Raw genomic sequence first — 23,123 nt, 5'->3', positions numbered from 1 at the left:
TCCTGGTCATAAGATGGCAGAACCCTAAGGGACTGGCCAGAGCAGGCTGAAGTCTGGCAGTTCTGGTTTAGGGTAAAGATCAGAAAGTGTAGAGTCTGAAACTGACAGAAGGGGTTACTACAGCAGATCTCTCAGAAGCCATGGATTATAGGCACCGAGAAAAACTTGGAGCAGAAGTTTCTCTGACAGCTGTCAGGGGCCTCTGCTACCACTAAATAAATGCTCTCTAATCCTAATATCTCAGTCCCATTCATATGAGTTTGGTTTTTGGTTGTTGTTTTTTTCACTTAAAACAACATATGTAAATATAAAGCAGATTTATAACAGATCCACTTTTTTTGATAAATAAGATGGGTCTTTTTTTTTTTAATCCTCACCCAAGAATACATTTTTATTGATTTTAGAGAGATAGGAAGAGGGAGGGGAGAGAAACAATGACGTGACAGAGAAACATCGATCAGTCACCTTCCACATGTGCCCCGACCAGAGATCAAACCAGCAACCTATGTGTGTGCCCTGACCGGGAATCGAACCTGCAACCTTTAGATGTGTGGGACGATGCTCCAACCAACTGAGCCACCCGGCCAGGGCTAACCAAGATAGTCTTGACAGAAAGCTTCCTTGCCATCTTGGGCCCTCCTTGCCTCTTCTTCATGTGGCTGATTGACTGGTGTTACTGGCCCCAGTACCAACACTATGAGTTGAGCACAATCCTGTGCATGGTGTCTATTGGACTATCTTCCATGAGGTTTGGTTTTCTCTGGGGGGTGGGGGGCGGGGGGACCTTGCTGTAAGTCAGCAGAGAAGGGCGAGAGGGAGAAGAACGCTCATCTGGAGTCATGATGACTAAAACCATGTGTGCCTGAACATGTGTATGGCTCAGGGGCTCACAGAGGGCCTGGGGATTCTCTAGTCTTAGATCCCACCCAGCCAGGAGACAGGCAAATTGTCCCTAGCTCCATCTCACTCATCTATGTCTGGCCAGGATGAGACTGCGTTTTCCCTCCCCACAAAGTCTCCTTTCTGAATTCTCTTTGTACCTATAGATTTTCCTCGCTACTCCTTCCAGGCATAGACTGTCCATCAAAAGCAGCCACACAAAAATAGCCTGTGTTAGCAGTGGATACTTCGTGAAATCTATTCTGATGGTAGAAATGATCTGTACCAGCAGTGTATACTTTAGTGAGAACTATTCCAATGACGTTTTTCAAACAGAAAGATCCATAGGTATCACTCAAAATTATTTTAGATGATTCACAGAAAACAGAAAAAAACATTAATCGTTATATGTTTATCTTAACTTCAAAGCAACATAGAAACCTGTGAGTTTATCACTAACATTATTAGTTAAGATAAAGCTTAAGATGGGTAAATTAAAATACGTGAGTTAGAGAAAAGTTTTAAGTAATAATGTTATTGGTGATAGTCAAGTATGACAAAAAAAAATCATTTAAAAAGTGGGACTTGCAACTGAAATCTGGGAAATATTCTGTGGATCACCTCCTTGAGGTAACTATACATGAAGCCTAAATCTGGTTGGGAATGAAAGGATTTGTCCCTTATTAATTCACATCAAGCCGGCTTAGAAGGTGGACGTAGGGGAGGGTGGCCTTCTGGCCCAGCTGAATAGTACCCACAGACGGGAGCCCACCCTGCTGAGATGTAAGCTAGCCTGGTTCCAGCAGCACAATCATTGGGAGCTCTGCCAAGAATGAAACAGACTATCCTGCAGCTGTTCTCTCATTTGTATGAGTAATATGAAAAATGCCGCACAATTTAATATGCCATCTAATACTTTTCTTCTTATCTCACCAGTAAGGCAGGAGGTAGCATACGTGTTTGAAAGCCAGTGCAGATTGATACAGGGGGAGGGCCCCAACAAAGGATGCTAGCTGCTATCTGAGCGGAGTAAAATGATCTGAGCACAGATATTAGTGTATAAAGGCAATCTCACTTGAATTTTCCCCAGTGAGATCTTAATCACAGCACACAACGGGAGCCGATACCTCCTTTTCTGGTTATCTGGGTGTGGGATGACAGCACCGCCATCACTGGGAGAGTGGTTATCTGCTATTTCACTTGTGAGAGACCAACATGAATATTACTAGGGCGTTTGTAACCCAAAGTGTGTAGCTCAGAGTGATAAAAAAAAAAAAAGTGGGGGGAGGGGAGGCAGCTCATCTCCAAAGATGTGGAAATAATGCCGCTTGTGGTGGGAGGAGATAGACGATATTGTTGAACGTGGTTTCAAATATTGGAAACTGACTAAGGAGCTCTCACAGCAGCTTAAATGTTGGCTCAGAAGAAGAGAGAAGTAAATAAAAGGACCTGGATGAAGAAAGGGAGCCTGGATGAGACAGCGATCATCTCAACTCCTTCGACCTTAAGAGAAATGTGGTTAAATAAATCTTTCATGATTCTCTGTATTTGAAGATGAACTGCCGTAACCTTCAAACTACAGAGGGACACAAATAATATTTTTTCTTTCCCCCAATCTCACTTTTATTTATCTTTTCTTATTTTGTTGTTTCTTTTAAACAAACAAGATCTCAAATAAGCCTTGGACAAACAAAACTGTTGTGATGTTAACAATAACAAAACAAAAAAAATCAGGGCACAAGTATTTCAGTGTAAGTGGGAGAATACAAAGAGGCTCACAACTCCAATACTGAACATTAACCCAAAAATAGTTTATATCTGTAATTTATAAGAATCACAATGCCAGGTTAAAAGACAAAAGTCTACAGTACTAACCTGCTTTGCCTCTCTCTCTCCCTCTCTCTCGTTCTCACTCTCTCTCTTCTCCCCGCTCTTTTTCTTTCTTTTTTTAATTTCACTTCTACCTCAGTGGTATCATTAATGGTGAAGATATTACTTATAACAATTCAAACAAAACAGAATATATACGAAAATGTAAATAAATCTTTTTCTACTCTCAAATTCACCCCTTGAAGTAATCAATGTCAGTATTTTGAGGTATTTGTTTTCATAACTTTTCCTAGCCCTTAACAATATACATACATTTACTGTTGGATTTAATTTTTTCCCTATAATGTGGATCTTTTCAAGTCAATAAATATCAATCCAAGTCATGCTTCTTCGTAGCCTTATAATAATCCATTTCATAGATGTAAGTTATTCCATTACCCCTAAATTGATAAACATTCACATTCCCTAACTCCTTGACTCTATTATTTCTTACAACCGTTGTTGTAATAGCCACCTTTGTAGTAGTACTTTTACTTCTCTGAAATAGCCAGATTATTGGATCAAAGGACATGTGCATTTTTTTATTTTAAAAAATATGTTTAAATTAGCCCTAACCGGTTTGGCTCAGTGGATAGAGCATCGGCCTGCGGACTCAAGGGTCCCGGGTTCCATTCCAGTCAAGGACATGTACCTTGGTGGCGGGCACATCCCCAGTGGGGAGTGTGCAGGAGGCAGCTGATCGATGTTTCTCTCTCATCGATGTTTCTATCCCTTTCCCACCCTCTCTGTAAAAAAATCAATAAAATATATATTTTTTTAAAAATGTTTAAATTACTTCCCAGATATGTTATAGCTACTCACATTCCTATAAACAATGAATGAAAAAGGCTTATTTCCCCACAACCCAATCATTTGGCAATACTCAATCATTTTTTTGTTTTGTTAATTGATTGAGTGAAGATAGTATCCCATTCTTTAATTCGCATTTTTCTGATTTCCAATTAGATTGAGCATCTTTTTTTGTAATATATTTGTATTGATTTCAGAGAGAAAGGTAGAGAGAGAGAGATAGAAACATCAATGATGAGAGAGAATCATTGATCGGCTGCCTTCTGCATATCCCACACTGGGGATCAAGCCCGCAACCCAGGCATATGCCCTAACAGGGAAACCAACCGTGACCTCATGGTCAAGCACTGAGCCACGCCAGCTGGGCAAATTGAACATCTTTTCAAATATTTACTTACCATTTTTGTTTCCTCAGATATGACTTGCCTTTGCACTTCCTTCTAATGACTGTATGCATTTTTCTTAATATTTCATAGAGCTCTTGAGATACTAAGCCTTTTGTCTATCACGGTGGTTGGCAAACTGCGGCTCGCGAGCCACATGCGGCTCATTGGCCCCTTGAGTGTGGCTCTTCCTAAGCCTTAGGAATACCCTAATTAAGTTAATAACAATGTACCTACCTATATAGTTTAAGTTTAAAAAATTTGGCTCTCAAAAGAAATTTCAATCGTTGTACTGTTGATATTTGGCCCTGCTGACTAATGAGTTTGCCGACCACTGGTCTATCATATGGGTTGTGGGTATTTTTCCCCAATATTTTATCTTTAGATTTTGATTATGGTATCATTTGACATATAAAAGTTTTAAATTATCTCAAGTATATCAATGTTTTCTTTTTTGGATTATGTGTTTTCTGGCCTATTTTAGAAGGTCTTCCCCACCCCAAGGGTATATATACTTCTAACACTTTGGTGTTTTTATTTAATTATTAATTTTGTAAATCGATAAAATGAAGAACTAGGATATCTTGACATGATCAGTCACTTTACTTTTGGAGACATGGTCTACTTGATATCACTACCATAATCTGGTCCTTTTCAGCCTAAACAAATGGTCCTTCCATCCCTAAAAAATACTCAGTTAGGAATTACCTATAAAAAATTTTGAGTTGAAGCAGACAATCTTTTATGAAAATGCAAAAGTAGCATTAAAAATAGGAAAAGCAAACAGTCAAGAATCCGGAAGGTTGATACCTAGCCTCTGCAATAGTGTTATGCCTCATTCAGAGCTGCATCCCCACAGGGCCTCGCCCAAGCGCTTATACAAATTAATGCTTTTACTGGTTGGATGGTTGGCTGCCTGGATGGATGGATGGGTTTCAAATAAGCCTTTAACAAACGCATCTCCAACTCATAAACTAACCAAGAGTCAATGTGTAGAAATTAGTGCTCAAAATTAAACTTCTACAGATATAGTGTATATGCAATTAGTAGTTTACATTTCTCTCATCTGTATAATGAAATATATCTCAGTTCATTCACAGAGTGATTAAACTGCTTTCAAAGAAACCTTTCAGCTTCAAGTGCCAATCAAAGAACTCTTGAGTAGTAATTATCTGAGGCAGAAACCATTGAGCCCAAAGGAAATCTACTTACCCTCACTTGGTCACTGGATGACAAAATTTAGCTATTCCTGGTGTGATTTCCACGACAATAATCAACAACCATGACTTTATAGATGACAAGGCACTCTCTATACATTATGTCAGATTCTCATACCCATTCTACAGATGAAGAGACTGAGTTCCAAAGAAATTAAGTGAATGATCTGAAAAACTAAACCAAGATTCAAGTCAAGGGTTCTCTCCCTCTAAATCCCATTCTCTTGTCACTAGAGCAAATGTATTCACCATCATCACCCTCATTTCCTAGAAAAGATGGAAAACAAGATTATGTAATTACTGTCCCTTAAAGGGGTAGTTCCTTTTTACCTTCCAGAAGTCTACACTTGAGATCTCCTTTTTATGTGTTTCATAAAACCCACAGACTATTTTTAGAAAGCATAATAATCTTTCATCTTCCAATAGACAGGCAGAGCTGGACTGTTAGCATCAGAGATGTGTGTTTAGGCAATGGACCATAAGCTACAGTTATCCCTCCACATTAGGAGAGTGGGAGGGAGGCAGAATTCAATCAAGTGAAAGATTCTTCTGGACAAAACTGTAGCAAGTATGAACATCAGTCTGCAAACTCCATGTATGGAAGAATTATGACTATCATTGTGCTTTGAGCAGGATGGGACTGAAGTGCAGCTGTATATCTACGCTGGCATCTGCTAAGACATCCTCACTCCTTTGGGTTTGGTGCTCAGAGCATGCAGGTTATTGTTGGGCCTTTCTTCACTCTCAGCACAAGACTCCTTTGATCTGGCCTCTCCCTTCTACCTCCCAGCCCCTCTGCTGCATCCACTTCACAATCATACCCAGGACACATAGTGTGGTCCTGCCCCACTTCCACCTTGAAGATACCAAAGAACTGGTCTGAGACCAGTTCTTTGGTATCTTCTCAGTGATATCCACAATATTGGGAAAGTATGGAAATAGTTGATGACAATGATCGATGGTGATGATCAATGATGATGATATACTTATAAAATCACAAGGCTCCAGGTTTTCTGTACCCTTTATGCCTCTGTTTTACCCTTTTCCTCCTCTCCTGTGTTTTGGTTTTTGTTATTGTTTCCTGTTTTTGCTTTTGTTTCTGTTTTGTTTGATGATACTTTATGTATATTCCATGTCACTCCACAGCTAGAGGAGATAGATGACTATGAAAGCAAAAGATAACAGGCTGACGCAGTGAGAATTTTCTCTTGCCTGCAGCAGGCAGTTGAATACATTTCTCAAGCCTGAACCGTCATAGAAACAGAATGATTTTTAAATGCCCTTTCTTTTATTTTTATTCATTTGCTTGGGGGTGGGGGGGGGTTAATTGCTCATTTTGCTTAAGGAGCCTCAAGACATGAGCACAGCAAAGTATCATTAATTAAAATATTTAAAATTATACCAGTGCTAACAAAGCTCCTGAGTAAGCCCAGGCAGCACAGACAGCAAACACAATTATTATCCATAATCACAGCCAAATCATCACTACTGCTTTCTACTCATAGACAATGCATCCTTCCCAGAGTGCTGAGCGGCTATGACAATGAGTAAATCATGACTACCTAATATAAAACTAGACAGGCTATCTGGGGCTGCTCTCTGTCTGTGCAAAAATCTTGCCATGCCTCCTCCCCCAGGCTCACACCACGTGAGGGGTTTCTAGAAAGAAAACTGATGCATGGAGCTCCTCGCTCCCCTTCCTAAGCTTTTCCCCAGGAAATCAGGGGGATGTTCACAGTGAATCAGCCAGGATCTGGTGTGCCAGCTGGTCCACCATAAACATGTAAGTGCTTTTCCTGCACCTGGAAGACCCCTCTATATGAAATGATTCCCATAAAATAAGCCTAGAGGGTAGAAATGGTAATAATTCATCTTAAAACTTTTAGACATAGGAACACACAGAGCATTACCAATGCTATTCCAAATGAGGAAGAAAATTCCTTATTCATTCATTCACTCATTTATTCATGTGTTCATTCAACATGTATTGAGCACCCACCATGAGCCACATTCTGGGCCAGGTCTTTTTCTAGGCACCACAGGGATACTGAGATAGAAGATTCTCTGTATCTTCAGTGATCTCAGAGTTTAGTAAGAGAAATGCAGACTGTTAGGGTACAGTGAAGGGTGAGTGAGATGGGAACAAAGCAGAAAGGCATCCAATCCATTGGGGAAGAGAAGAGCTTCATGGAAAGTGATGCCGAACTTGAATTCTAATGGTACTCACAGAAAATGCTATTGGTGATCCTCCCATATCTCCTGGTACTTAACATGTCTCTGCAGACCCAACTTTCAACTGCCAGCACCTGCAACTCGGAGGCTGAGGGCTCCTTCCAGCTGCTGTATAAGCTCTGCCTGCTCAAGTGGCAGGCCAGAGTACCAGAGAACTAACTTCCGGGAGCAGCCCTTGACCAATGACCAATGGAAATTGGTGAATAAGTACTCCAGGAGTCTCATCTCTCAGATAGGATAACTCAGAGTTCTATTTCCCAGCGTTCTCCAGAGGGATTAAGCCAGTCACACATAAGAATAACTTGCTTGCTTGAGTGCCTTTACTTCTCTACCTCTTATCAGTGTACCTCCCTCCACTCCTACCAGTATCTCATGGAATCACCTTGTAAATGAACTACTTGCACTAAAAATCCTTGTCTCGTGGTCTGCATCTGGGCCATCTCAAACTAAGATAGTGCTCCAGTTTGAAAACAACACGGGAAAAGTCTAGACAGAGACAGGACATAGTTATGAACTACAAATAGCTAGCTGGTTAAGGCTGAAGTATAGAAGTGAGTGAGAGAAGAACTATTCCTGCAGTAGTAATAGCCAAGATTACGGACCTCTTAAAGTCTTTTCTGTTTGTGCCTTTCAGATTAAATTCACAGTTACTTACTTTGCCCCTTTATGCTACTCTGGATTTCATCTTACCTTCCCCTTCTCATTTTATCCCCTCTCAATTAAGTGATCTGTCTCCAAGCACTTTACCCTGGCACATCCAATCTGGAAGCCCCATAGGATACTCCCAGGTAGCCATTGTCTCAGTTCCAAAACTATTAGCACAAGAATGATGTCTGTGATTGCCTGTCTCCAAGACAGCCCCCAATGACTCCAACTCCTTCCCCATATTTACAGCTTTGTGTAATCCTCGTCCATTTGGTTTCAAGGTTGGTCTGTATGACTGATAGAATATGAAAGAAGTGATGTGACTTTTAAGACTAGGTAATCAAAGACATTGCAGTTTCTGCCTTGCTCTTGCATCTCCTGCTCCAGGGAAAGCTCACTGCCATGTTGTGAGGACTATCAAGTAGCTCTCTGGTGACATCCATGTGGTAAGAAATGGAGGCCTTCTTCCAAGAGCTAGCAAAAACCTGAGGCCTCCAGCCAACAGTGATATGAGTGAGCTGTGGCAGGATAGTAAGCAGCTAGGAAAATTCCTCAGCAAGTGGAAGGAGAAACTGAGACAAGAAAATTACACAAGGCCAAACAATTTGGGCAGCTTGCAGCCAGGTTGTGAATCATAAGACCTTATCTTCCCCAACCAAGGACACTTAAGAGCAAATTGTTAATACCTCTCCTCCCCAACCAGAGAATACATAGCTTAAATCACTTTGGCCTGGGAAAACAGAGAACAAAGACCCAAGCTAAACACAAGGACAAATATCACTTTGGGGATATTAGGCAGAAAAATATAATTTTTAAGGCAGAAAAGAAGGGGAAGGGGGGAAAGGGGAGTTTTATCTCACCCACTGAACCAAGAAGTCAGCCATCTTAGGACTTCCCAAACAAGATGACCAAATGTATGTACAAACATCCTGCGATAAGCCATAACACTGTAGAAAGGAAAGCTCTGAAGCCTGGTGGGGGGGCGGGGGGAGTATAAAGCACTTGAATCCCCACCAGGTGGGGCACTCAGACTAGCTGGGTGCCTGCTTGTGCTATATGCTAAGTGTATTTTATATATATTGATTGATTTCAGAGAGGTAGGGAGAGGGAGAGAGAGATAGAAACATCAATGATGAGAGAGAATCATTGATTGGCTGCCTTCTGCACACCCCCACAGGAGACTGAGCCTGCAACCCGGGCATGTGCCCTTGATTGGAATTAAACCCAGGACCCTTCAGTCCCCAGGCCGATGCTCTATCCACTGAGCCAATCCAGCCAGGGCTGCTAAGTGTATTTTTAATAAATTTGCTTGCCTTGCTTAATAAATTCCCTTGCTTTGCTACAACGCTATTTGTCTGTCACTCATCTGAAATCTTTCTTATGAGATAGACAAGGGGCAAGGAGGGAACAGCTATCTCCCTCCAACCCTGGGGGCTGTCTGCTAACAAAGCCCTTCAGTCCTAGGGAAGTCTTCAGAATACTGCAGTCCCAGACAACATCTTGACGGTAACCTCTGGATTGAGAAACTTTGGTCCCAGATAATCCAATCCCAGACTCTCAAGTCTCAGAAGCTATGAGAGAGAACCAATGTATGTTGTTTTAAGCCACTAAGTTTTGGGATTAGTTGTTATATATTGGTAGGTAACTATAGTTTCACATCCCCACTTCCCACCCAGCCTACCTCTACCTCTCAATCAAGGCAAATAAAGGAGAGATGATGAACTTCATTTTGGACACTCTGAGGAACATCCAAGGGGAGATGATAGATGGGCAGTTGAAAATCTGAGCTTGATGTTTCTGCCAGGAAAAAACTAGGGCTAGAGCTCCAATATATACTGATGAGATATCAGGATACGAGAGGTCAACGAAGACGTTGTGAAGGAAAAGACCAAGAAGTGTTTTTGTGGTGTCAATTGTCCAAATTCTTCCTCCATAAATACCAGTAGTTAGTCAGTGCCAAGAATTGGGTTATAAGAAACCAAATCTGTGATAAGTTTTCCTACTTTAAAGATGAAAAATGCAAAAGTCCCAAGGGGGGCTGTATTAGTTACTTATTGCTGCTTAACAAATTATTCCATTACTTAGTGGCTTAATATAATAAAAATGTATTGTTATTTTACAGTTTCCATAAACCTGGAATATTGGAACTGCTTAGCTAGGTGGTTCTGGTAATAAACACAAGAATATTTATCATAGTGTTATTTATAATAGCAAAATATTAGAAACAACCTAAACATGCAATGACGGAAATGGTCCAAAAACTATGCATCCATTAAAAATTAGGTTTAAAATAAACTTTTAGTAACATGGGAAACTGCTCAAAATATCACCAAAAAAGCATGATGTAAAATACAGAGTATGATTCCAACTTTATTAAAATGTTTAAATTATATAAAAAGATCAGAAGTGCATGGTAATCGTACTAAGTAACAGACCATCCCAAAAATTAGTGGCTTAAAACTATAGCCATTTATTTGTTTATGATTCTACAATCTGGACAGTTCAGCTGATCTCTCCTGGGGACACTTACTAGTATATGGCAGTAATCACCTGTTGGCATGACTGAGACTAGAGATCCAAGAGGGCTTCACTCACCTGTCTGGCCCCTCTGCTGAAATGGCTAGAACAGTTAGGATTGCCTTAACTTTCCATCTCTATCTATCTATCTCATTTTCCATGGTCTCTCCAGCAGGACAGCCAGATCTCTTCACATGATGGTTCAGGGCTCCAAAAGAGAGTGTTCCAAAATAATAACCCCTAATATGCAAATACTTATTAAGTCTGTGCTTGTGTTACATTCGCTAATGCCCCATTAGATGGCAAGTCTAAAATCCGCAGGGCAGGCTGACAGACTGGCAATTAAGGTAAGAGTTGCTGTTGCAGTTTTGAATCTGAATTCCACCGGGCAGCAGGCTGGAAATTCAGGCAGGGTATTTTATGCTGCATTATTGAGGAAAATTTCTTCTTCCTCGGAAAACCTTAGTCTTTGTTCTTAAGGCCTACAACTGATTGGATAAGGCCCACCCATATATGAAGCGCAATCTGCTTTACTCAAGTCTACTGACATAAATATTAATCACCTCTCTAAATATACCTTCAAAGCAACACCTAGACTTCTGTTTTAAAAAAAAAAACAAAAAAAAAAAACTGGGCACCATAGCCTAGCCAATTCACATAAAAGTAACCATCACACATGGCCAAGCCCAGAGTCAATGTGGGCAGGTACTATACAAGGACATGAATACTCACAAGCTGTTGGGATCCATCAGTACAACAGGTTACCACAGTAGATATATCAGGATGGCAAGCTTTTTCCTTTTTTTTTATGTTTCCAATTTTATGCAAAGAGCATGTATAATATTTTGGAACAATGATAAGTGTTATATAATTCATACTCAATATTTTAAAATGCAAAACATACAGAAAAGTACAAAAAAGGAATCTGAAAATCTCACCATTCAGAAATAATCACTGTTAACAATTTGTGATCATCCCTGCAGCCACACTCTGATATTTATGTGATGTTAGGAAAGAGATAAAAAGAAAGATAGGGAGATAGAGACAGAGATTCCTAAAAATGAGATGATCCTGTGAATGCCATTTGTAAATTCAATTTTTTTCTTGAATTTAACAGAACTGAAGGAAATTTTAAAGATTTGTAGTACATCAAATGTTTCTTCACCCCTGAGAGATATTAACTCCTTAAAATTACTCTAAGGTTAAAGAAAATTTTAATATATTACAAAAACCATTAAGACTGTGGTCATAATTTTTTTTACTAGGATTTTAAAGAGTATTGACTAACTTACCTTTCCAACAAGCAGCATGGAAGTGATGATAATCACACTTCCTCCCACCTCCTTCCCCCACATCCCAATGTCTACTGTTTAGGTTGGCTTTACTTTGCCAGAGTTTATAATAGTAGCATTCTATTCTGCAACTGCAATTTGCCTGAGGGAAAAAAATAGCTTTTTATTCAAATGAATTCATTGCTCACCACCAGGCCTTTTTTACAGCCTCACCAAACCTCATCTCATCACCCACGATCTCTGGTTTCATGCAAGGAGGTACGGTGGGTGCTCAACTCCCACTGTGATTTCATTTTTAAGACTGCTTGTCTGTTGCCTTCATACATGGGCAACTCCTGGCTGCATATAGTTTCCTTAGATTTAACTTGCCAAACCTCATAACTTTATCAACATTTCTCATTATCCTTAAACATAGAAAGTTACCATGTGTGTGGGAGGACAGCCTAATGTTTCCCATTGTCAGAGATGACTTTGTACCTACAGGAATTCCTTCTTTATTTTTTAAGTTCAATAATTTAACCTAGAAAAATCCTAGATGACAGTTATTCTCAAATTGTTTTTCTTGGTGTGGGTATACCTTTCCACACGCAGATGTGCAGATTTGAATCTTCACTCAATTCTTCCTCTTTAGTTGGATTCTCTATTACAGAGACCATTGCCTTATTTTTTTTGAATCATCTTGGTCCCACTTCTTTCTAATTAATCTATTCTCTAAAGCAGTCGTGGGGAAACTATTTTTCTGCCAAGGGCCATTTGGATATTTATAACATCATTCACGGGCTATACAAAATTACCAACTTAAAAATTAGCCTGCTGTATTTGGTCAAACATTTAATTAACTCATCCCTAATGCCTTGGCAGGGCCAGCCCAAATGATCTGGACACTCCCCACCCCTGCTCTAAAGGAAAACATTCATGGGGAAGCCAATTCTATCACCTGATTTCTCTTTCTTCCAGACTGGGTTCTTCATCTGACATTTCTATATCCACACCTAACTTTTTGCCTCATTGATTTTCCTGTGGTATGTCTGCCTAGTTGCTCAGTTATTTCTTTTCATCTTGCTTAATGTGAGCAGCTCAGTCCAAAACCCTCTCCTCCTTACCTACACCCAGTTTACTTTCCCCTACTCTGAGTTTCATCTGAAGAAGTGGGTGTTGTTGGTTTAGCCACTTTTCTGTAACCCGATAGAGGACAGAGCTCAGCCAGGAATTAGGTCAAACTTTGCTTTCTTAATATTAACCATTCTAGTGGCTGTGTAGAGACTGTATTTCTAATTGTATTGCTAATTTGCACTTCCCTAATGACTAATAATGTTGATCACTTTTTCTTGCACTTAAAAGCCACTTGTATTATTTAATGAAATATCTATTTAAGTCTTTTTCCATTTTTAATTGACTTGCCTTCTCATCATTAACTTTTAAGAGTTCTTTATGTATTCTGGATAGAAGTCCTTTATCAAATGCTATATCATATGCACATACTTTCTCCAAGTCTATAGTTTGTCCTTGCATTTTCTTAATAATGTCTTTTGAAGTGCAAAAGCTTTTAATTTTAATAAAATCGAATTTAGCACTTTTGTTTCTTTTTGCCTTAAGCCTTTGATATTGTATCCAAAAACTCTTTACCTAATTCAACATAACAAAAATGTTCTCCTATGTTTTCTTCCAAAAGTTTCCTAGTTTATATCTTATACTCAGATCTCTGAGCATTTCAGTTAATTTTTGTGTATGGTGTAAGGTGAGTGTCTAAGTTCATTTTTATTTTTCCAGATAGATATTCAGTTGTCCCCCAGCACCATTTAGCACTTTTTAAAATCAATTGACAATAAATGTGAGAAATCTCAATTCTGTTCCATTGGTCTATATGCCTATTTTTATATCAACACCATGTTATCTTGAACACTGTAACTTCATATTAAGCTTAGAAATCATGTAGTATAAGTCCTATTTGGTTCTTCTTTTTCAAAATTGTGCTTGCTCTCCAGGGTCTTTAAATTTTAGAATTAGATTGTCAATTTCTCCCAAATTCTACTGAGTTATTCATTGGTATCGCATTACATTTATAGGTCAATTTGGGGAGAATTGAGATATGAATGATTTTGAGTCTTCCAACATTGAACATAGAATTTCTCTCTATTTAGATATGTTTTAATTTTTCTAAGCAGTGCTTTATAGTTTTCATTGAACAAATATTGAACTCCTTTGCTAAATGTATTCCTAAGTATTTTATCTTTTTTGGTGCTTTTGTGAATGTAATTAAGAAAATTTTCATTTTTTGGATTGTTCATTGCTAGGATATATAATTAATTTTTATATATTGATCTTATATCCTGAAACTTTGCTAAACTTATTAGTTATAGTTGTTTCTTTATGGATTTTTCTACATATGGGATTATGTCATTTGTGAATAAAGACAGTTTCACTCCTACCTTTCCAAGATTTATTTATTCAATCTTTCATTGTTGTCTCATTGCACTGGTTGGAACTCCAGGACAACACTGAACAGACATGGCAAGAGTGGACATCCTTACCTTGTTCCCAGTCTTAGGGGGGAAGCATTTAGTCTCCAACATTAAATACGGAATTAGCAATAAGTTTTTTGTAGATGCCCATTATAAGGTTGAGGATGTTTCCTTATTTATAAGTATTTTGATCATAAAAGGGTGATGAATGTTTGTCAAATGCTTTTTCAGTATCTATTGAGACGATCATCTAGTTTTTGTCTTATATGCTATTAATATGATGTATTAAATAATTGATTTTTAGATGTTAAACAAACCTTATATACCTTAAATAAATGTCATTTGGTAATGGAATGTATGTTTTATATATACTGTTGAATTCAGTTTTCTAATATTTTGTTAAAGATTTTTTTTTCATTTATGTTCATTAGGAATATGTTTCTTCTTTTTATGTTATTGTCTAGGTTTGGTATTAGGGTAATATTAGTCTCATATAGTGAGTTGGGAATTGTTCCTAACTTCCCGATTTTTTGAAAGGGCTTGTGAATTCTCTAAATATTGGATTAAATTCACCAATGAAGCCATCTGGACTTAGGCTTTTTCTTGGTGGGAAGATTTTTAATTATTAATTCTATTCCTTGTTAATAGTCTACTCAGATTTTCTAATTCTGTTTAGGACTTGCTTAATTTCATCTAAATAGTCTAATCTGTTGGCAATAAGTCATTCATAATATAGTCCTTTAATTTCTGTTTGGTCAGTGGTGATTTCCCCTCTTTATTTATAACTTTGGTGATTTGTGTTTTCTCTCTTAGTTTCTTGATCAGTCAAGCTAAGCATTTGTGGCAGACAGAATAATAGTCCCCCAAGTATGTCCATATCCTAATCCCTGGAACCCATGAATATAATATATTATGTTGTGTGGAAAAAAATAATAATTTTATATATATATACACACACACACACACACACACACACACACATACTAGAGGCCTGGTGCACGAAAAACGTGCACTGGGGGGTAGGCGTTCCTCAGCCCAGCCTGCACCCTCTCGCAGTCCAGGAGCCCTCGGGGGATGTCCAACTGATGCTCCCTGCAGGGAGCGGGCCTAAGCCAGCAGTCGGAGATCCTTAGAGCTGCTGTGGAGGTGGGAGAGGCTCCTGCCACCGCTGCTGTGCTCGCCAGCCATGAGCCGAGCTTCTGGCTCAGTGGCGCTCCCCTGTGAAAGCATACTGACCACCAGAAGGCAGCTCCTGCATTGAGCGTCTGCCCCCTGGTGGTCAGAGCTCATCATAGCAGAAGAGTCGTTCTGCTGTTCAGTCAATTTGCATGTTACCTTTTTATTATATAGGATATATGTTGCAAATAGAATTGAAGATGTTAATGAGCTGACTTTTATTTAGGAAGATTATCCTGGATTATCCAAGTAAACCCAATGTAACCACAAGGGCCCTTAAAAGTTCAAGAGGGAGAAGAAGAGCCGGAGAGATGGCCATATGAGAAGAACCTGTCTTGTTATTGCTGGCTTTCTTTAAAGATTCAGGGAGGGGGCCCTGAGCCAATGAAAGCAGACAGTCTTTTGAGTTGGAAAAGGCTAGAAAATGATTTCTCCCGAGAGCCTTAAAAAAGGAATGAACCCTACCAACATCTTGATACCTGGCTCAGTGAGATCCATGACAGACTTCTGATCTCCAGAACTATAAGATAACAAAATTGTGTTTTTAAGCCATTAGATTTGTGGAACTTGTCACAGCAGCAATAGAAAACTAATACAGATTTTTCTCAATTTCTTTAATCTTTCAAAGAGCCAACCTTGAGTTTTATTTATTTTCCATTTTCTGTTCCATTTAATTTCTCTAATCTTTATTATGTCCTCCCTTCTTTTCGCTTTTGGTTTACTTTGTTCTACCTTTTCTAATTTCTTAAGTGGGGAAGTTTAAGTTATTGATTTGAGACCTTTCTTCCTTTTAATAAAGGTACTTAAAGCTATAAATTTCTCTGTAAGTACTGCTTTATTTTCATTCCATAAACCTTGATACATAGTATTTCATAATCCTGTATAACTGCACTGTATTTCATTATGTAGCATGACATTTGATCAGCCCATTACTGATGAATCTTACACAGGAAATCTCTGCCCACAGTCTATGTGAAGCTAGGCAAAAGTCATCTGCATTCACTGTTCCTCTAAACCAGTGATGGCGAACCTATGATACGCGTGTCAGAGGTGACACGCGAACTCATTTTTTTGGTTGATTTTTCTTTGTTAAATGGCATTTAAATATATAAAATAGACATCAAAAATATAAATCTTTGTTTTACTATGGTTGCAAATATCAAAAAATTTCTATATGTGACACGGTACCAGAGTTAAGTTAGGGTTTTTCAAAATGCTGACACGCCGAGCTCAAAAGGTTCGCCATCACTGCTCTAAACTGTTGTTCAATTAGCGGGACAAGGGTATGTCACTCCCTCAGGTCCTTTTCCTAATCAGTTTACCCCAGGCCCAACTGAGTTTACCAATTAGAATGTGATAAGAATGGGTGGATTAAGAGAATCCCCATCTTTTCCAACCATGGAGAGCTTCTTCCTTGATAGCCTAGACCAGTGGTTCTCAACCTTCCTAATGCCACGACCCTTTAATACAGTTTCTCATGTTGTGGTGACCCCCAACCATAAAATTATTCTCGTTGCTACTTCATAACTGTAATTTTGCTACTGTAAACAATATGTAATTATATATGTGTTTTCCAATGGTCTTAGGCGACCCCTGTGAAAGGGTCATTTGACCCCCAAAGAGGTCCCGACCCACTGGTTTAGAACCGCTAGGCCTAGACAAATTTGAGATCACCCAATTCCTATACACACCTGTGGTTATGTTTCCTGATTCCCAATTGTACAAGAATAAGGTTCTTATTATAGAGGAAGAAGATATGCTAAGATTTTTACCTTCGCATAATAATTTTTAAAAGCACACATTTCTTCCTTGAGACTATAAACTGAAGTTGGTAAGTTAGGGGTCTTACAGCAAAGATGTTTGGAGGAGCCTGACACTATATTTCTTCCTCTAAAAACTTATTCCAACCTATAGTTGCTATTGAGGGAGTGGGTCAGGGGTTACATATCCTTGGCCAGCCATTTCTCTTTCTCATCCAAGAATGGGTGACCATCCCCAAAAGGGCACCACGCTTTGACTGGCCAGCAAAAAAATAAATTTTCTCAATCCATAATTTATTCCAGAAGATACAGAGAACATAAGAGCATAGTGGGCACTTGAACTGGAAAGTGATGAACAGCATGACTGGGACAGCTTCTGTCCAGGAGCAACATTTCTGAGCCTAAATTGAAGACAAATTCCTCTCCTGGATAGCAACCTAAACCAACTCTTCTATCTGGATCAACTTCAAAGTCCTTCTCCATCAGCTGAGGCCACGAATGACCCCATTGCTCAAGACAAAAGGCATTTGTATTCGTATGTGCAGCAATGTCACAAGCTATCAGCAAACACAGTATTTGTTCTGAGTCTCAAGATTCCAGCATAGTGAGGGCTTCTTAGATGCAGCCCCACTCCCCAACAAAACACCCTCTGACCAAACCTGTCCTCCTCTGCCCTTCAACTGTCTCTCTTCTTGCATTCCTTTAATTGCACTTGTTTCTGAAGCCCATAGAATTTATTATTCAGAAAACAACCTTCTCTGCAATATCAACCTTAATTAACTGTGTTCTTTCTCTATTGCCTCCCACCCTCCACTTCATGCATTTGAATTAAGGCACTCCGGAGCCCCTGGCCAGCACCCCTCCCCCATCACAGACCCATCAGTGTCTACCAGCCAACCATGACCAGATAAGGGGAAATGGAATTCCTTATCTCTGACTGCCAATGTGAAAGGGTCAAGGTTACCAAGGAGAGACCTTCCAAAATGAAGGAGAGGAAGAAAGAAGCCAAGCCTCTCCGGTTTCCATGGAAACAGAAGGTTGAATCATGGAGCATCCCCGAGAGCCCGGCCTGTTTAGCTCTGCTGACATCTTTCCACTTCATTAGCCTCTTTATCAAGTGACTCTGCATAGATCTAAGTGTATTTTGGTGTCAGGGTGCACTGTAAATGATTCAAAAACAGAGTGGCCTTTTCCGCAGATCCCCAGTGCCTTCTGGGACTGCAGCCTCCTCCTCCTCTCAGTCCTCTTTATGGCTCTGCTCACTCCACACTCTTTCTAATCAAAACTCCAGCCCCACAAGGCCAGGAGGTGCCACTACCCACAGCCCAAGAAGCCAGGACCCGGCTGTCAGGAATGCACAGCACCCGAGCCCAGAGGAAGATTAATGACTTTACCCACAGAAAATAGATAAAATGGCTCCAAAAAAGACAATAAACTCAAGGCAGACTTTGAAAAAGGCTCTGACAGTAACAAATACTGACTGACATTGCATTGTGTTCCCTTTCTAGATGACTCGGAGCTGCCAGGGGAAACACAGATTCATTTAATAAGCGCTTCAGTGAGACAAAGGGGCCTTTGGGGGTTAGGATTGATCTCTGCCGCGTGCGTGTGCACACCAGCATGTGTGTGTGTGAAAAGGAATGTCCAAGTTCAGTATCTATCCCTTTGGAAATGCAAGAGCGGGCAGTCATTTCCCAATCTTGTCTCCACGCTTCAGCAAATTTGTCACTAGTAGGTTCTCTCAGCCATGAAAATTCTCCTACAACCAACAGCTCGGGGCTGACAGGAAATCAGTTAAGGGACTTAAAACACCTTTAATAAGTTGGACCCCTCATTCAGGAGCCCTTACGGGTCTGTTTCCCGGAAAGGGACTGTCCCTCTTTTACTCGGGCTACAGTGACCTTTACTGGAAGCATGCTTGACCAAGGAGCCAAGAAACTTCTGGGAGGGCTGGGAGCTGCGTTGTTTTTATTTTGTTTTCTTCTTCCCAACTTAACATACAAATGCTGCACCATGGAGGCCAGGAACCCGAGTCCTATGCCCTGTTGACAACACTAACTCTGTGTGATTTCAAAGGGGTCATTTGCTCTCTCTGGGACTCACCTTGTCCATCAGAGAATTGGAAGGACTGGACTGCACAATGGCTAAGATCCCTTCTAGCTCTAAGTTGCCTCGTCTCTCACGCCCACACCCCAGCATGGAGGCCTCCTCACCTGTTAGGAGTTTGTCCTCTATTTGTCTCTTGCAGCTCAACACCTCGTAGTGCCAGGAGCTACAGACATGTGCCCTGATATGAATATCTATTACTGTTGTATCTCATAGCCCTTCTCTTTAAGACAATGCTGCTTTATGTGTAATACTGGCGGGGTACAGTGCCCAGCCTCCCACCTCAGAAGCCCACAGTGAGTTGATGCTGTCTCTATTCCCTGGAAGTTCGGACAGTTGAACTCTCCCATTCAGACACTGGAGTGAGTAGTATGATGACCCTGTGATGGACAGATTTAGTCCTGGAGCCACAGGGTTTTCTAATTCCTGGCATCTAAAGGCAAGTCACGTGGTATCCCAGGACAGCAAAGGTTGCACCCTGACCCAGCTGCCCTGGTATGACATGGTTCCTAATGTCAAGCTCTTAGTTCCTGCCCATATTTCAAGCTGATTCTCTAGCCTCACATTGAGTCTCCAATAGATTCCTTCTCTGCTTAAAATACCCAGAGTTGGTTTCTGTTGTTCACAGCCAAGGACCCTGACTGATACAAACTCTGATCCTGCTGAACTGACAGCTGAGTGCTTTTCCTATTCCTAAAAGTCTTGGAGACTTATAAGCTCTACCCGTTACCTGTTGTAGCAGTCAAGGTTCTAGGTTGCAAACAAAAGAACCCCCCCTTGCTGATTTAAGTGGAAAATGTGTTTATTAAAGGATACGGCTACCTGTCAGCTTCTCTGGAAGGTCCTGAAACTAGAAATATTATGCCACCCTCTAGACTGCTCCCATAGGGTCCTTGCCAGCACCCCCACTGGCACAGAAAGCACAGGTCTCAGCGACAATACTGTACATGGTGTGTTTCCTCCAGAAGCTCTGCCATAGCTGCCTCTGGATGCTGAATGTCTGTGGCCCTTCCCTGGCCAGAATGGACTCCTCCAGACTCCTGCTTCCTAGCATCACCGGCTTCCTGACTGAAGCCTGGCCAAGTGCATCTGGCTGGAAGGACCTTAAGTCTGTACTCTGTTCAAGGGAAGCTGGTAAAGCCCAATTTTAGCTCCTCTTGAGGAGGCACAGACTTGGAAAATGAGAAATTCTCCAAACATCTTAACAAAGGAAAGCTTCCACGAGTGCCAGGTGACCAAGTGGCTTGACATATATCCTATGGACTATATGTAGCTTGATTCCATCTGTTAGCGTTAGAAACACCTTGCATCAGACAAATCCTTCCTAGCGCCTAACCGAATTCCTGCCTGATGCAAAGCTCTAATTTAACTAGAGATGATCAGTATACTGTCTTCAGTGGATTCTACAAAAGAATGCCACCACCTTCCAAATGTTCGAGCACTGACAATAAGTCCCCCTTCAATTCCCTTTTATGCTGGTTAAGAAGTAACAATTATTTTCTCCTTCACTCTTCCCTACGACTCCTTGGAGCTTAGGTCGCCTCTAAAGCCATCCTCTCAACCATTCAGACCTTTCTTCAATTGCTCTACAAGTTCTATTCCTTGTATTATTCCCACCAGATTACATAACTGTTTTCATTTTCCCTCTTCATGCTGTGCCCCCACTCCTCCCACCCCCAGCTTTCTCCAGTCAGACCCTTAGCTACTTGCTCCAGTGAATAGCATTCATGTCCCCCAGGCTCATCCAACTCACTAGGCCGTGCTGCTCTGTGGCCAAAGCACAAAGACCTGGTATTATGGAGTATTCAGAGCTAAAAGCACAGCAACCCTCCCACCCCCTTGTCAATGCATAGCAATAGTGCATACCCAGCTCAGAGGTCACTGGAATAACAGGCACTCAAAGAAGATGCAAGGGGACCCACTACTGCTATGGAACGGAACTCTCTCCCAAAGACTTACGCCAGCTGTGTGACCTTAGGCAAGGCACTTTACCTCTCTGGCCTTCAGATTCCTCATCTGTGACATTTAGATAATAATTTTACTTAACTGACAGAATTGTTGAGAGGGTTAAATGAGACGCACCATCTAAAGTACATACAGTAAGTACTCAATATATGGCACCTCAGAGGGATGACATGGAGACCCAAAGTGACTATAGGTGTTAAAACACTGTAAACTGGGGGGAAAAAATCCCACATAATTTCAGAATGTTATTAACATCATAGCCACCAATATTATTTTCACAAACCAAGCAAAAAGGGATGGGTACAGCCTTGATTAAATGCACTTTCTGGGAGGATGCTAGTGGGTTCCATAAATTGCCCTTAGAAGGAAGAGTGAGTGTGATGCTTCATTGTATCAACTTGACTGGCCTAAAGGATGTCCAAATAGCTGGCAACACATTAGGTCTGGGTGTGTCTGTGAGAGTGTTTCTAGAAGAGATTAGCATTTGATCCATAGCTTGAGTCAAGAATGAGCCAATTCCTATAATAAATATACACATATGTATATATCCTTTTGTTTCTCCAGAAAACTTTGACTAATACAGTGAGTATACACCCCTTACAGACATTCCCAGAATGGTTGAGTTGCCCTTGAGATTTATAGAAGCAGAGACTGAGGGCACAAGACCTTGCCCCAGGGACAGTGGCAGAAATGGACCTGGGATCTAGTGCTCCCCGCTCAGTTACCATCACCTTGGCAGAGCAAGGTTTGCACACCAGCCAGAAAGAGCATCCCTGCCCCATCCACACACCCATGCCAGGCTTCCAAGAGGCTCCCCACATCCAAACCACCCAGAAAAGCAAGCCTTTCAATAGCCGGAGTTGGTGATTCCTTGAAACACAATGTGAAGAGTGAAGGGAATATCCACACCAACAATGCCTCCCCCACCCTCCTGCATGGGTCTGAAGTCCCCACCTTTCCATTAACCTCTTTTAGGAAATTTTACAACAGCAATTTGAAGGTGAATTCTGGAACTGTTATTATCATCAACACCACGCTGAGAACTAGCCCAGCAGATTCTGAGTGAGAGCAAAGATGGGAGTTTGTATGGGAAGTGGGGACGGAGCAGAGTTAAATACAGATAGAAAAAGGGCAGACAAATAATGCAAAGAATACTTTTGACACGGTAAATAGGATTTTTCTATATCCAAAGCCAGGGTGGGGACCACTAAGGAATATAGGAGGCTTTGTACGGGGAAAGGGTTAAAGAAAACCATCCAATAGCTGTTCCTCCTTCCAGGCTCAGCCCAGACAGCCCCTCATTAGGAGATTGAATGAGGCACCTGCCTTCACAGATTTCATAGCATTCTGAGCCTCCTCATCATAGTTCTTCCAGCTCACTGGCTGTGAGCTCTTTAAGTGCAAAAGTAGGTCCTGTTGCATCCCTGACATGCAGCAAAAGGCCTGGCAAAGACTACCGACTGGCTGGTTTTATGGAGGGCACCTCAAGTAGAATCAACCTGCCTTCATATATTTATAATCTAGACGTGGAGGAAGGTCCTTTAAATCAAAACTACCGCTCCTGAGGTCTAGGACACTCCTGGTCCTCATAATTCTTTTAAATTCAGAGACCACTCATGGAGTGCATTAGCTGGAAGATGAGAAGACCAGAGGCCTCCTCTCTGGTGAGCCCAGGAGCCCAACACTCAGGAACAAAATCCCAAAATTCTAAAGAGGGTGGATAGGTAAGCGTGGCAACCTGTGTGAAGGGGGACTGGGCTACATACATATCTTGGCACTGGCTTTGCATAGCTGACCCTCTGTTTTTAAT

Source organism: Myotis brandtii, unplaced genomic scaffold, assembly GCF_000412655.1.
Source record: "Myotis brandtii unplaced genomic scaffold, ASM41265v1 scaffold18, whole genome shotgun sequence".
Taxonomy (NCBI): Eukaryota; Metazoa; Chordata; class Mammalia; order Chiroptera; family Vespertilionidae; genus Myotis; species Myotis brandtii.
This window is presented reverse-complemented; position numbering follows the sequence as displayed.